A 14,629-nucleotide genomic window follows, 5' to 3' on the forward strand; every position below is an offset into this window, starting at 1 on the left:
AAGTTATATTCCTTCTAAAGTTGCCATAAGCCAAATGTGGCTGTTCACATCCAGTTTTCCCAGGCAGTATGCCCTATAGCAGGAGATTGTGTTTCTGATCTATTGAGAAATACTCAAGTCCAAAATATTTTATCTAAACCATTAATTAATATGCTACACATAATTAGAAACTCAATAATGTTTATGTAACAAATGTATACTTTAAAAAGATTCAAAACGTCTGAAACTCTAACCGCCTCATGCATTCTATTTAATAACTGAAGATTAAATGCAGCCTTTGGAGTCAGATGGCCTACGTTTGTTGTATTCCCATGTTACGACTTTGTGGCTGCATAACCTCAGATAAATTACTCACACTGGCCTCAGTTTATACAATGGAGATATTAACATGATGTGCTTAGGTGTAAAGCTTAAGTATGTGTGTCAAATTCCAACAGAATGGCTGGTGGAGAGGAGATATTTGGGTGCCTCCCTCTAACAAATCTCCTTGTTATCAGTGAACATAGCAAAGACATTAATAATGGAATTACTGGCCTTTCTGCTACAAGGTTGGAATTTCCTCGAAAACAATGACAGTGCAGCTTTAGGAATGCATGGCTCCTCCTCCTGGGCCTAACTATCTCTCAAGTTTTTCTTCATCCCAGATAGTCTGCCTAGTTCCCACTGTCATATTTTCTGATAGCCCCAGGACTTGGGGCACCTTGTCAACCACATGGATTCTCTTTCAGGTGGCAGAGAAATACACAGGCCCTCTTCAGAAGCAGGTAGAAGCCACTAAAATGTCCCCCTTTATTCATGTTTTTTAAGAAAACACAACATGTCCTTTGAATTTATACTGAGCAATACAAGGAAAGACAAGGAAGAAAACTGTCAAATAAGGACAAATTTCATAACTTATTTATAAGAGCTCATTAAGAGTCAATTCTGTTCTTGACTGAACTGCAGATGGAACCAGTCTTTCTTGGTTCCGATATTATATGCTTTTTCTTTACTAATTTAGACTTCCATCATTTCTGACTGTTTTTTATTTATTTAGCAAACCTATACTGAGTACCTGCTATGTGCCAGGTGAAGAGTGCCCTAGGTACAGTTTCAGAACTTGACATATTTCAAGGCAGTCTTCCTGCCTCCACTCTACTGGTTCTTCAATTTTTAGCAGAAAACAAAATCACCTGGAGATATTGTGAAACCACCAATTACTGGGCTCCTTCCTCAGGTTCTGATTCAGGAGGTCTAAGTGGGGGGTTGAGAATTTGCATTTTTAAAAAAGTTTTTATTTATTCATTTGACAGAGAGAGAGATCACAAGTAGGCAGAGAGGCAGGCAGAAAGAGGGGAGAAGCAGGCTCCCTGCTGAGCAGAGAGCCCGATGCAGGGCTCCATCCCAGGATCCTGAGATCATGACCTGAGCCAAAGGCAGAGGCTTAACCCACTGAACCATCGAGGCACCCCAAGAATTTGCATTTTTAACCTTTGGGTGCTGGTCCAAGAAACACTACGAGACCGCTGTTCTACACTATGCCTCTAATCCATTATCTTCACATCACACGTGTGAACTTCTTAAAACAAAATCTATTGCTCTGAGAGGCAAAAACTTTATTTGGTTCTCTAGTAGAACCAAACCTTCAACCTTCACCATTCAAGACTGCTCTTCCAACCACTGTCTGGGGATGACTGAGCATGAGGAAGTACTCACACCCATGTCATAACTTCCTTGGTTAAGTGAAACTCTATCCCTACCAAATACTGCATAGATCCTTCTGAATAATTAGTTTCTTTGGAAACTATAAGTCTCACGCTTTCCATTTATTAAACAAGGAAGAGAAGAGTGGCTTTCCTTTTGGAAGTGTATTGGCTCATTGGACATACAAAGCAGGACTTTAAGGAGTAGGGGCATGGAACCCTGTTCTGAAGGTCCAAACGTTTTTAAAAAATCATTTAGAAAATATAAGCTTGAGTTGAAGAAACATCTCACAGCAAATCACTTTGAAGCACTTACTAATAAACTGTTTTCATGATACAGTTATGTGTTGGAAAATAGTCACAGGAAAAGAGACATCATTTGTGAAAACGTTGATATAGCATACAAGTGCATCAAAAAGAAAAGGGAATGCTAGCTTTCCTTTGCACTCAGTAAGATTTACCTAAACTAACACATTTGTGGTTTTGTTTGAGTTTTAAGTTCACTAGGCAAAGCTTCAGTATGTGGTAAATCTTAAGAAACAACACTGAAAGTATTTGTATTAAAATTTTTGTATTAAAAATACAAAAAAACCTGAAATACTACAAAATAAAGCACCTCTAAATAACTTGAACAAATTCTCAGATATTACAAAGAGATGGATAATGCTCTTGGATTATCAAAATCATCTGATTTGGGGAAATAAACGTAGAAGACAAAGAATTACAGAGAAGACTGTGTATAATAAGTACCATTTTTTCTTGTCTATGAAAACTGTTGTGTTCATAGGACTTTTTTTTTTAAACCTCTTGTCTGTGGGAAAGGTTCTGATTTAACATTGTAGAGAGGCAGAAGAAAATATGCCAATAATGAAGACAAACTTAATAAATGGGTCCTGGAGCATATATGCATATATAGAATGCTGCCGCAGATCGTGGGTAAGAGACAACAGGAACATTCATACAGGTGGAACCTGGACAGGAACAAGACCTATGGAAGAGGGATGGCAGTATGTCCTGTGAAAGGCAGGAGATGCATGTGTTGTTTTGTGTACACAAAGAATAATAATGCGTTCAAACTTTTTAAAAAAGAAACTACCATTTCAACAACACAACAACCCCCCCACCCACCCAATTCAACTTCGGTTTTACAACTATTTGTGCAATCCTAATGGCCATGATTTCTAAATTTATCTTTAGATCTTAAGGTCAAAACATGTAAGAAATTATTTCAACGACATTTATATATGTTTATTTGATATAGAAATTAGGCCCTTCATATTCCCGTAAAGGATCTGAAGCAACTTGCAATTTCAGAGCACTGTACGGGAACAATTTTTTTTAAAAGCACAAAAGAAATCACCTAGGGGGAAAAAGACCTACTAGTGCCACAACACTAGAATGACATTGTTTCTGAAACTGAGGACTAAGTATAGCCCTGAGATTCCTAGAAGTCAGTGCAACAAGGAAATGTGAAGTCTTATTATCTGATGAAAGAAGGTATGGTACACAGTCCACGTGAAAATGCATATCCTATCTCAAATCTGGGAGGAATGTGCCCCGTATGGAAAGCACATTGTGTAACATAATGAGAAGTGCCTTTCGCTAGTTTATCCACAACTTTGTCCTTGACTAAGTGGAGAATTTTGCTGACTTCAACCTACTCTTGGAATAAGTTCTTCCACCCATTTTTAATTCGCCTCTGTGGAGACCAGTCAGATGAGTTGAGGCACCCGTTCTATTTACAGAAAAGTGTTCTCTCTCCAATCACTTAACATGGGAGAAAATACCTACACGGGTCTTTCCCACTTTCTAGCTTTGTTGATGTATCAGCATATACAATCTGTAAGCCTTGTATTTTAATTCCGCGTTGGTGTCAAACATAATGCTTAAAGAATCATTTGCCCATCTATATTGTTCCAAATGCATCATATACCTAAAAGAAAACATGGGTAGTAAAACCCTCTTGAAATTTAAGGCATTTGAAGGAGTTATATTCTTAAGGCCTTAAGTCACTCTATTAAGGTATATTAGCAAATTCTTATAAGCTTTCACACGCCCAATTTGGCAAGGGATCATCCACATGAGTCGTCCTTTGTTTTCACTCCCACGGTATGTACAGGTTTTTACAGAACTCAAACTGATTCTAGCAATTATTTAAAATTCCTCAGAAATACCCTAAATCTCATATCTTCAGTTCTGATTAGGGACAATGCCAAAATGACAACAGCTGAGTACTTTTAGATTAAAGGCAGCATCCATTTTGACAGCCCTTCACACAGACATGGGCAAATAGCAATCCACATAAATCACACATATCTAGTGTCTCACTTTATGTATCTTGATAGGGGAATCCTGTGGTTGATTAATCTAAGATGTGAACCTGGGCCCTAATTTCTTGAGACTGATTTAAAGCCAGTTCTACTCTAAATCATAATACACCCAACAGGTCATGTTTTAAATGGAGGGTCGTACATTTAGATCTATTATCGCATTGCCTTGCAAGATCACATATCAACTCTTTTTGTCACCTGTAATTACAGCTATAGCAGCAAATTATCTCCTACCAATCTAAATGTCTACATTTTTAAAGCATCTCCCTTTATTTGAGGGATGCTAATGACAAATATATAACTGAGTTATTTTCTAAGACTACCTGATGCTGGACCGTGCTCTCTCATCCTCTCCTTGTTTGGACTAACAGCTTGTCATGCACAGTGGCTGGATGGGCTCAAGATTTAGTCAGTGAACATGAACAGAAAACTATGGGAATAGTTACACATGGAAATGCAGGGCAGGATCAACCACCCCTTGAATGTTCTAGGGCAGGGACAGCAAACAGTCACACACACTAACATTCCTTTATAGAAAAGGTCACGCTGTTGAAGCTTATTTGCCATCTCTCAGCTAGGACCTTAGGTTGGTACAGGCCACGAAGGTAACCTAACTCAACCCAACATCTGGTGCTTAAGCCCTCTCTCAAATATCTCTGGCAAATGACTATTCAGCTTCTTCCTGAACACTTACACCAAGAGACCGAATGAGCCAGCTGCATACAAAAGGGCTCCCAAACTCTTGAGCAAAAAGACTGAACAATTAACTGATTCATAAATAAGCAAAAACAGCTAGGCAGTCATGAATTATTGTATTCTGCATAGTCTTCTGTTGCCACAACCTACTATTCACTCTTATCGCAGCACTTTGAAAATGAAGGGGGAAAAAAGAATTTTTATGTTTTATTTCTCAGGAACATTTCATACCCAGAAGTGAACTCTCAACTCTCTGGCACATAGGAGACTTTGTATCTCAAGGAATAATTTGTAGAGCTCTCCAAGAATAATACAGTCTGAAAATTCTCACAATAATGGGAAAGAGATGAGTTGGGGAGGGGCTAGGACTCAAGGAGTCTGGGGAAGGGTCAGGAGTCTAAGCCCTTGGGGCCCAGATCTCACCATCCTTATTCTTGACCATTCACCCCCCTCACTTAATTTTCATGCAGTCAAAATCTTCACTTCCTCTCCTCCCCATTCAAAATACTCAATCTGATTGAGCTAATTAAAGCAATTTATACTACAGTATAACTAGCCCTTTTGGAAAATATTTGAATCAGAAAGACTTGTTAGTACACATGAATCTCCAGTTTTGAAACTACTTATCATATAGATTGTTACGCTTAAAACAAAATTATTTATTTATCTGACAGACAGAGAGAGAGAGAGATCACCAGTAGGCAGAGCAGCAGGTCGAGAGGGGGAAACAGGCTCCCTGCTCCCAAGGTGGGCCTCTATCCCAGGACCCTGAGATCATGAGCTGACCTGAAGGCAGAGGCTTAACCCACCCCACTGAGCCACACAGGCACCCCTAAATTATTACCCTTTATTTCCCTTACCTAAATCTACTAGAGTCCCAGGAAATAAAATTCATGGCATTGGCATCATTTCATAAATTGCAGACAAATGATGGACTTCTCTTGAACTTTAGAAGTTACTCTACTTCCTAGCATTTCAGGTATTCAAGAATACCTGAAAACCTTTGAAATGCTTATATTAGTAAGCATTAGTTATAAATATAAGAGCTATAAATTTCAACAAATCATTAGTGTTGGGGGGAAAAGTTAATAGCAACTTGCTATGTGAAGTTTCTGACCATTCTTTATTCATTGCAGATCTTAACCAAAGGTAGTGTTTGTCACAGAAACATAGACAAAAAAAGACAAATGATCACAAAAAAAACACTGCACTTCTAAGACCTAAATGATATAAGAGAGATCATTCTAATTAAAGTGTGGACCAAGGCCAGAGTGACTTTTCTAATGTCCAATGTGAATTTTACTGGTTGAATCACTTTCTGTGCCCAAGAGCTATTTAGAAATTGTTGCTGTGAAGACATACTAAAGGTTTTCATAAGTATGGTTTAGACACTATCTCATCTGGAAGCTGTTCCAGACATTTATAAAGGCACCCCTTTCTTTAAGTGATTCGGCAAGACATAATCATTGATGTTCTTTAAGACAAATATAAAGCAGGAAAAATGGAACAAAAGTTAAGTCATACAATCAATATGAAGTCTGGATTTGATCTGTTTTATGCGTAGGATTTCATCCATCTCCTTAGATTGATAATAATAATTAATAGCATGCCTTGGAAGATTAGAAAACTAGCTTGTCTGCATCACAAAGAAGCCAAGTAAGTCTTACAGAAGAACAGGTAATTTTCATCATGAAAATATTAATATTTTTCTACTGCATAAATGTAGTTATCACCTCTCATGTTGAGTTGATTAAAACATATCTATCCCTGATCAGCTACTACTTTAAGAGCAGATACTAGAGGACTTGTACATTCAACAAGTTTGTATGTATGATAGAATTTATAACTTTATTTTTTCCCTGGGCCCCTGGGACAAAATGTCACCTTCTGCTACAATGCTAATTCAAAAGTAAGAGGCGGAAAGTTGTCCCTATGGTAACAGGGGCTCATTTTACCCCTAGCCTATTTCCAACCTGTTACTAAATTACTAAGCACTGAAGCGATGCATTAAAGAGCAGAGGGAGATGATGTTAACATAATGAAACCAAACACCATCTACTTAAAACATGTTGCGTCAGCTTGGAAATGAGGATGGATAAGCCCTTTACTTTCTACTTCTACCCCTATAGCTGACCACATAGCAACTGTTACATTTCTAAGTTACAAAACCAGGACCTCACTCTATACAACAAAAATTACTTCCCAGAGGCAGAACTGACTTTCTAGAGCTGTTCTGGTTTGGCTATAGGAATATTTTTTATTATGCTCAAAAACATGTTTCTTGACTTTTTCACATTTCCATTATTCTGTATTAATGATCAACGACTAGACATATTTCTTTGGGAGCAATTTTTAAGTGTCTATTAGCTGCAAAAAGCAATTACATTTCTTTAGAGCTTCCAAGAGTCCAGGAGGCCAAGAACAAGATTTTCCCTCAGTCAAGGTTTTCAAAGAGTCGGCCAAGAGAATTGGGACAGGCTGCATTCCTTGCTAATGGTGCACCATGACACTCTTTAATATCCTGCGGAGAAGTATCTTTTACTTTGAAATTTAAAGTCTCATCTGACAGAACCCATGCCTGCAGGAGCCTCAATTTATCTGCTCTAGAGGAAGACATCGAAATCCAATCTGAGGGAATCCAAACCTTTGTTTCCATGGTGAGGCTTCCAAAAAGCTACTGAACATCAATTCTGTCCACTATAGTTATGGAGTGTGGGTATATTTAAGAATGTACCTTAAGTTAACACAAAGGCACACAAAGCATCAGTCGTTTTTACAACTAGGAGCCAGGTCATTGTGGAAAGACATTGTAGATATTTACCTTGAAAGGTATTGGGATTGTGTGTAACTGTTAACTTATCTGAAAAATGAAGGGGTTGAATTAGATGATCTCTAGGGTCCATTTTAGGTCTACACTTTAACTAAGAGGTTAGCTAACTCTGTGACCTTGATCAAGTCACTCAGCTTCACTAATGTGTGAGTTTTTTTCCAGTTCTAAAACAAGTCCATGATCCCCATATACATTCAGGGATTATATTTTTCCCTTAAAATTAACAGATAGTTTTAGAAATAAGGTTAGTATTCTCTACACTATCTGGGATTGACAGAGGAGGTAAAGAGTAGGGAGAAGATTTGGCCTATGGGCCAGTTCTCTTGGGCAATTAGATGGGAACATAATGAATGGGGGAAAAAAAGTGCTTAAGCAAAAGTGCTTAAGAACATAAAGTTACAGTAATAAAATTAAAGAATAACAATTGAAGAGCAATATTTGCCATTGAAGCTAATGTCAATATTTGCTTTTTTCATGTCAAAATACTTCCTCACCAGTCCCAAGTTCTTCAGTTAATATACAACAGATGTTTTCAAGAGCCAGATATGGCTCCTTTGCCAAGTTTAAGTAGACTTAGGTCTAAGTATGAGATAGCTCTATCAACCTGGAGATACATTCATTGACCTAGGGTCCATACAACAAATTTTAAACTTCTGAGGGCAAGGCAGTAGATGTAATGAAAAGGATTTGGGATTTGGGTCTAAAGGACCTAAGCAGAATGAACTTTGTATCCCACCTCTGTCCTTTTCTAGCTGTGAAGCTGGATAGGGCTTTAATATCTCTGGGCTTAATTCCTATCATCTGTAAAAGCATGATAATATTACTTTCTTTAATTGATTGTCATGAGAATTAGATAAGATAATGGGTATCAAGTGGTAAGACCTCAGTACATGCTTCAACTACCTGTTGAATTTATTCAATTTCAACTCAATAATCATTTACTGATGGCCAACTGTGTACATAAGTTCTATAGATGAAAGGATGAAAAAGATTTATCCCTATTCTGTTGGTTCACTTTGAATAGAAACATCCACCATGGCCACTGGAGCCTGAGAGAACTGACCTGCCTTGAGATTAAAGATCAGAAACTGGGCTCATCTTTTCCATGAAAAAATCCTTGATAAGTAACTGTTGTTTAGACTACTGAATTACACCATTCTTTTCCAGAGACATGATATTTTCATTTGCTCAAGAACTGCTAATTGATCAATGCCTCTATGGAACACAAGAGTCTTAGCTATAGTTTTTGCTAAGATGTTTATATTCCCATAAAGAGAGAAGACACAAACCTATGGCCAGTTAAATGTCAAGACAAGGAAGTAATTAATTAAATTCAAAAAACCCACTAGCTTCAGAATCCTGTTAAGACTTCTAGAGGAGAGAGTAGGAAATATGTATGGCTTCTGCCCTCAAGGTATTCACAGTCTATTAGGGCAAAGGAAACTACAGGACATAAATTGCTAGTCCAAAACAGCATATAGTTATATGTTAACTGAATCACCTGAGATGGCCAGGCAGAAGTTCTACTATAACTCTATAAAACTGTGAGTTGCTCTTCTTGAGGAATGCTCAAAGGAAATGGTGTGGTTCAGTTTAACTTTGGAGAATGGGTAGGACTTACACAGAAGAATGTAAGAAGAAGGAATATTCAGAGTATTGGAAATTGCTTTTAAAGGTCTTAGTTTTGGGCACCGGGGTGGCTCAGTCAGTTAAGAGTCTACCTTCACTCAGGTCACGATCTCCAGGTCATGGGATCAAGCCCCAATTAGGACTCCCTGCCCAGCACAGAGTCTGCTTCTCTCTCTCTCTCCCTGCTTGTTTTTTCTCTCTCTCTCCTCTTTCTCTCTCTCAAGTAAATAAATAAAATATTTCAAAAAAAATTTTTTAAATAAAAGTCTTAGTGTTAAGGGGTGTCTGGCTGCCTTAGTCAGTAGAGCACACAACTCCTGCTTTCAGGGTCATGAGTTCAAGCCCCGTACTGGGCATGGACCCTACTTCAAATAAAAATAAATAAATAAATAACACAAAAGCCTTCATGTGAAAACTCAAATGAATGCAAGATATTCAGGGGTGAAGGAAGAATATGAGATTAGAGTGGAAAGACTGGGCACCTTACAATGGTAGAGCATCTATACGAACCGTTGTTTTCTTTTTGTCTGATAGCAGATGATCAAGAGAACTGCTCTTACTTCTTACCTTTGTCAGTTGTACTTTTAGATGATGAATGATGAGTTCTACCAAAATGCATCAAATTTTCCGTTACTGACAACATAGCCAAATTCGTAACAACTCAGTCCATTGAAGAAGCACTATTATAGGCACAACTTCCATTTGAGAGTGAGTAAATAGAGATCTATTCAGTCGAGGCCCAGAGAGTAAATTAGATAGGGTCAAGGTCTGTGGGTGCCTGAGGTGAGGTTATTAACTACATTACTATTTCCTATTTCAAAGCAGGGAATAGCAGGGAAGTACTGGGGCCAGGTGTAAGGAAAGAAAGCATGAGTAGACTTGGGAATATGGGTGCTTTCTAAACACTCCAACTTAGTCCAGGAATTATTCTACTCCTTCAAAGGCCATTATCTTCATAGATTATCTTCTTCCCAATATATGTCTTTGCAAGTAACTCCTAAGTATATATTAATTGAAAATAAGTGTGACCTTTTCAAAAAGAATCAGGGATACATGTATGATTGGATGAATGCAGTTTGGATTGCAAATATATGCATGTATTTATTGATCATTTACTGAGAGTAAGGATCTTAACATTCTAGGGTGCTGGCAAAGGCCCAAGGTTCTTCAGCTAACTACTCCAGTTCAGTAACCTGGAAGTACCAGAGATAAAGAAATAGAAACTGTATAGAAATACTGAGTGTAAATAACACAGCCCTTTCCCTCTCTCAATACCTGATTTCAACACCTTAACTTTATTGGAATTTTCACTAATACAATGTGCTCTAGACTCAGTTTGACTTAAGAAGTGGATTCTAATAAATCTATCTATCGTGGAGACTTTAAAGTAAAATAATGCCCAAAAAGTATGTGTAAAAGAAAACCTTGATTTCTCTACCTGAAGATGAGAGAATGTTATTGTATTTTGAAAACTGTTCTAGACCTTTTTTCCAACCCAGCTACCTAAAAGTACCAGGAGATAGGACTAAAGAAAAGATAATTTTAGCAGCTAATATACTAGTATTGGGTTTCTTCCTACAACTGAAACCCAGAAGTTAGTTTTAAAATGTAACACAGTTTCCCCCCACTTTTACACAATTGGCTTTGTTGATCCTAAATAAGTCCTTCAGTTGAAATTTTTTAATGTAATCTTGTAGGCTCTCTTCCTATAACTCTGACTCATTTGAGTTGGTTTTTTGTAACTGTCGGTTTAAAGGTGAAAATGTTTTAGCTGGGAGGGTTTAACCATTTTGTTCTTGCTACTGTCAAAAGCTTGGTGGGAGGAAGAGCACATGTACTGCATTACAAAGGAAGAACATGTCACATATAATTTCTATATTGGATACCTAGATCAGAGAGCTGGGAATATGTCCCAGATGCAGGCTACAGAGGACAGATCCATGTTGTATCATAAGACTTATTAAAGAGTTTTAAATCATATCACTGGAATTCAAAATTATATGCCTCTTTTGTATTGAAAGGTCTTGCTACTTGCACAGTATTATAACAATTAAGATTACTTAACTCCAACCCAGAAGTTCTATTCTTTGATATGCTTGTAGAGAAACTTTCATACCTGTGTTGAAAAATACATGTAAAAGACTTTAAACTATTATAAACAATACTGCAATGAACAATTAAAAACAAGATAAATGCTCATCATTAACAGAGGAATGGCCAAATTATGTCATAGTCAGACAATGGGTGAAGTAAAATGAACCAACTAGCGCTGTGTGAATCAACAGAAAAAATTCTCACAGATATAATTTGGAGCAAAAAAAAATAATAATAACATTTGTACTAGGATATATTTGATGCATTACCAAGTCTATGAATTTTAAGACCATGCAAAACAGTATTATCTAATGATTGTTAATGCAAACATTGTAGTAAAAGCATAAAATCTCTATAGTGTAGTGAATGCAATAACAGAAGAGTATACTGTATCAATACCTGTATTTATAAACACTTCTTTCTTAAAAAATAATTCAACACAATTATAGTGAAATGATGAGAAGACTAATTGTTGAGTACTTGGATATTAGTAATATAGTACTTTTCTATAAGATTGTAACATTCCATTTAAAAAGAAAATTGACAACAAAAAAAGTTTGCCCCCTTCAACGGGATGGTTTGTTGTTGTTTTTAAGTTTTGAGAAATTTTATGTCATCACACTTCTTTCTTCCTTTCTTTTTTCTATTCAGGTTTTGACTTTTCCACAAGGATATGAGGGAGCTTTAGAAAAAGATTCCACAATAATTCTTCAAAGAAATTGTCAAGTAGTGAAGCACAAACAGACGGGTCTTCTGCATTTCTAGTCAGATTATTTTTCTCTCCACTGAATTTTTTAAGTGAGAGGTCACTCATCACAAATGTTGGAGTTGGAGAATTTGCAGTCTTCTCAAAATATCAGAACTCAGAAACCTCTGAGGCTGGTCCAAGCATCTAAAGGCGAGTGTGTATTTTTTCCTCAACCATCTTCAGGGGCTTTAACTTCTTGAGCTTGGCTAAGTCTGCTCCAATATCATAGGTCCCTTCACTGGTACTCTTGATCAGCATAACATTCCTTTTGGGGATATGTGTGCTCTTCATTTTTATCTGTTTTACTCTCAAGCACTTTCACTAACCGTTCTTGGGGCAATAAGATAAAGTGTGCCATTCCTGTGGAAATACGAATGGAAATTTACCTGTTAGTAACTGTTGGGTAAACAGAATCCAGGTAAGACAACTTGAAAGTGGTTGGTCTGAAGTTTTCTCCCCCAGCCCTGAAGTTTCCATTTGCAGATGTTTTCTACCTAATCAGTATATACTTGAAAGATAATTGAAAAAAGCTATTAGTCTAGAGATTCCTCTTATTAAATGTATATTTCCCATGGTTACATTCCTCTATTCTTTTGTTTTATTTCTGAGGAGTTCGGGGTCATGTATTCTTTAATAGAACTGAAAATTCTCCAACCAGCAATAATCCAGGAAGACATCAAAAACACCCAGACAGAATCAGGCTAGTATTTCCCCACCAGGTGTCTAGCCTCTTAATCTAGTGATAATATCACATTCCAAAGGAAAAGGCATTGAGACCCTCCCAACCAGTGCTCTAAGCACTTACTTCTCCACCCAGGATTATCAGCTTGTTGGGCAGCAAACAGTCTCACCTGCATCAGAGGTGGGGGCTGATCTCCTGTTGCTGAGAACAGCAGCATTTGAGGAGTAAATAAGAACTCAGGAAAAAGTTTTCTTTAGAAACCAAAACCCAGGAGTAAATTTGCTGGTTTCAGGTTCAGGTGCCAAATTATCTGGGATTTCACTTGTACTTCGGGAGACTGCACCCCTTCTTTGAAATTTGGAATTTAAAAAATAGTCTTCTATGAAGGGCATATTTTTAGGAGACACATATTATAGTTATGTTTCAGGGTCAGTGATGAGGAGGGGCAACTTATCTTCCTAGTCAGAGATAAGCCTACGGACTATTCCGATGGGTGATTTGACCCCAAATCCTGAGCAGGGTCAAGGATCTTAACCTGACAGAATGCTTGGTGATGAGAAATACAGAGAAAGAGAGAGAGAGAGAAGGACATTTTTAGATCTGATTTATCCTCCTCTTGCCATGAACTCACTCTAGACAATGGCAGTTTGTCCTCTGGAAAATGGAGAAGACATGAGAAGATCCTATATAGGAAGGATAAGAGACAGGACCAGAGTAAGAAAATATGGGTTCTGATCACAATCAGTCCACTAAACTTCTGTCTACCACATCCTTACCATAGGATGGATATCATCCATATCATAGAAGAAGAGGACCCAAGTTAGAGATTGGCTGCCCTGGAATCACTCAGGAGTTTAAAACAATAACCACAATGTCCTGCCTGACCCTTTCCTAGACCAACAGAATCAGAAACTCTAAAAGGGGGAGCCATGTGTTGGTATTTGTAAAAAGCTCACAAGATGACTTTAATATAAAGGTAGATTGAGAACTAGAGTAGTTCTCCATTCTCTAATGTGTTGGCAAGTTACCTGGGAGCTTATTAAAATGCAGATTCTAACTCAATAGGTCAGAGATGAGACCTTTCTGACAAGATTTCTGGTGATGCAATTGCTGCTGGCCCACAGACCACACTTTGACTAGCAAGAAACTAGATGATTTCCAAGTGCCCCTCAGGCACTGTGATTCTGTGAATCCGCATTCACTTTCACTTTTGACAAAAATCTCCAGTTTCCCAAGAACAGCCTTTCAGAGAAATGCCTTTTATAATACCATGCGTTGTGCTAGGCTGTATGAAATAATTTAATGCTCTTTAGAAGTTAGAAAATACTTCAGAGCTTTGTGGTGCCTGATGTGACACTGTGGACATCACTAAATAGTGTAACAGACATGAGAACGACAGGGGACTTGTGGGGTATTCACATAGGGAGGCAACTGCAATGTGGAGCATTGAGTACTGGGGGGAATATGCACGGGAACTCTGACTGGGGAGTCTGTGTACATGAGCCTGTCTGGGATGGGAGGGGCAAGCTTCCTGGAGAAAATGACTTCAATCTGGAAAAAGGAGTAAGATTTAGGAGCTGGGAGGGGAGTCCAAACAGAAGGAGTTGTATAAATACTCCTACATGTGTGAAAGAGAGGCTGAGGAAGTCAAAGGACTGAACGGAGCTTCATTTGGCTAGAGCATAAGAAAACATGAGAAATGGGCTGAGGGGTAGGCAGTAGCCAAGGGTAAGGACTTCAAAAACTCTATCAAGGTGTTGAGTCACTGCCCTGAAGTAAGGGAAAGAGCCTTCCAAGTGTTTTAAGCAGAAGAGTATATGATTCACATTTTCAGAAATAAGATTCTGTGTGCTACATGAGCAAGGGGTCATGGAAGCAAGCAGGCAGATCCACTAGGAGGTGTTTCTATATGTTAAGTATGTTAACAGTGAATGAGGC

This window comes from Mustela putorius, unplaced genomic scaffold (assembly GCF_011764305.1).
Source record: "Mustela putorius furo isolate JIRA1106 unplaced genomic scaffold, ASM1176430v1.1 tig00003834_pilon_pilon_pilon, whole genome shotgun sequence".
In the NCBI taxonomy this organism is placed as follows: Eukaryota; Metazoa; Chordata; class Mammalia; order Carnivora; family Mustelidae; genus Mustela; species Mustela putorius.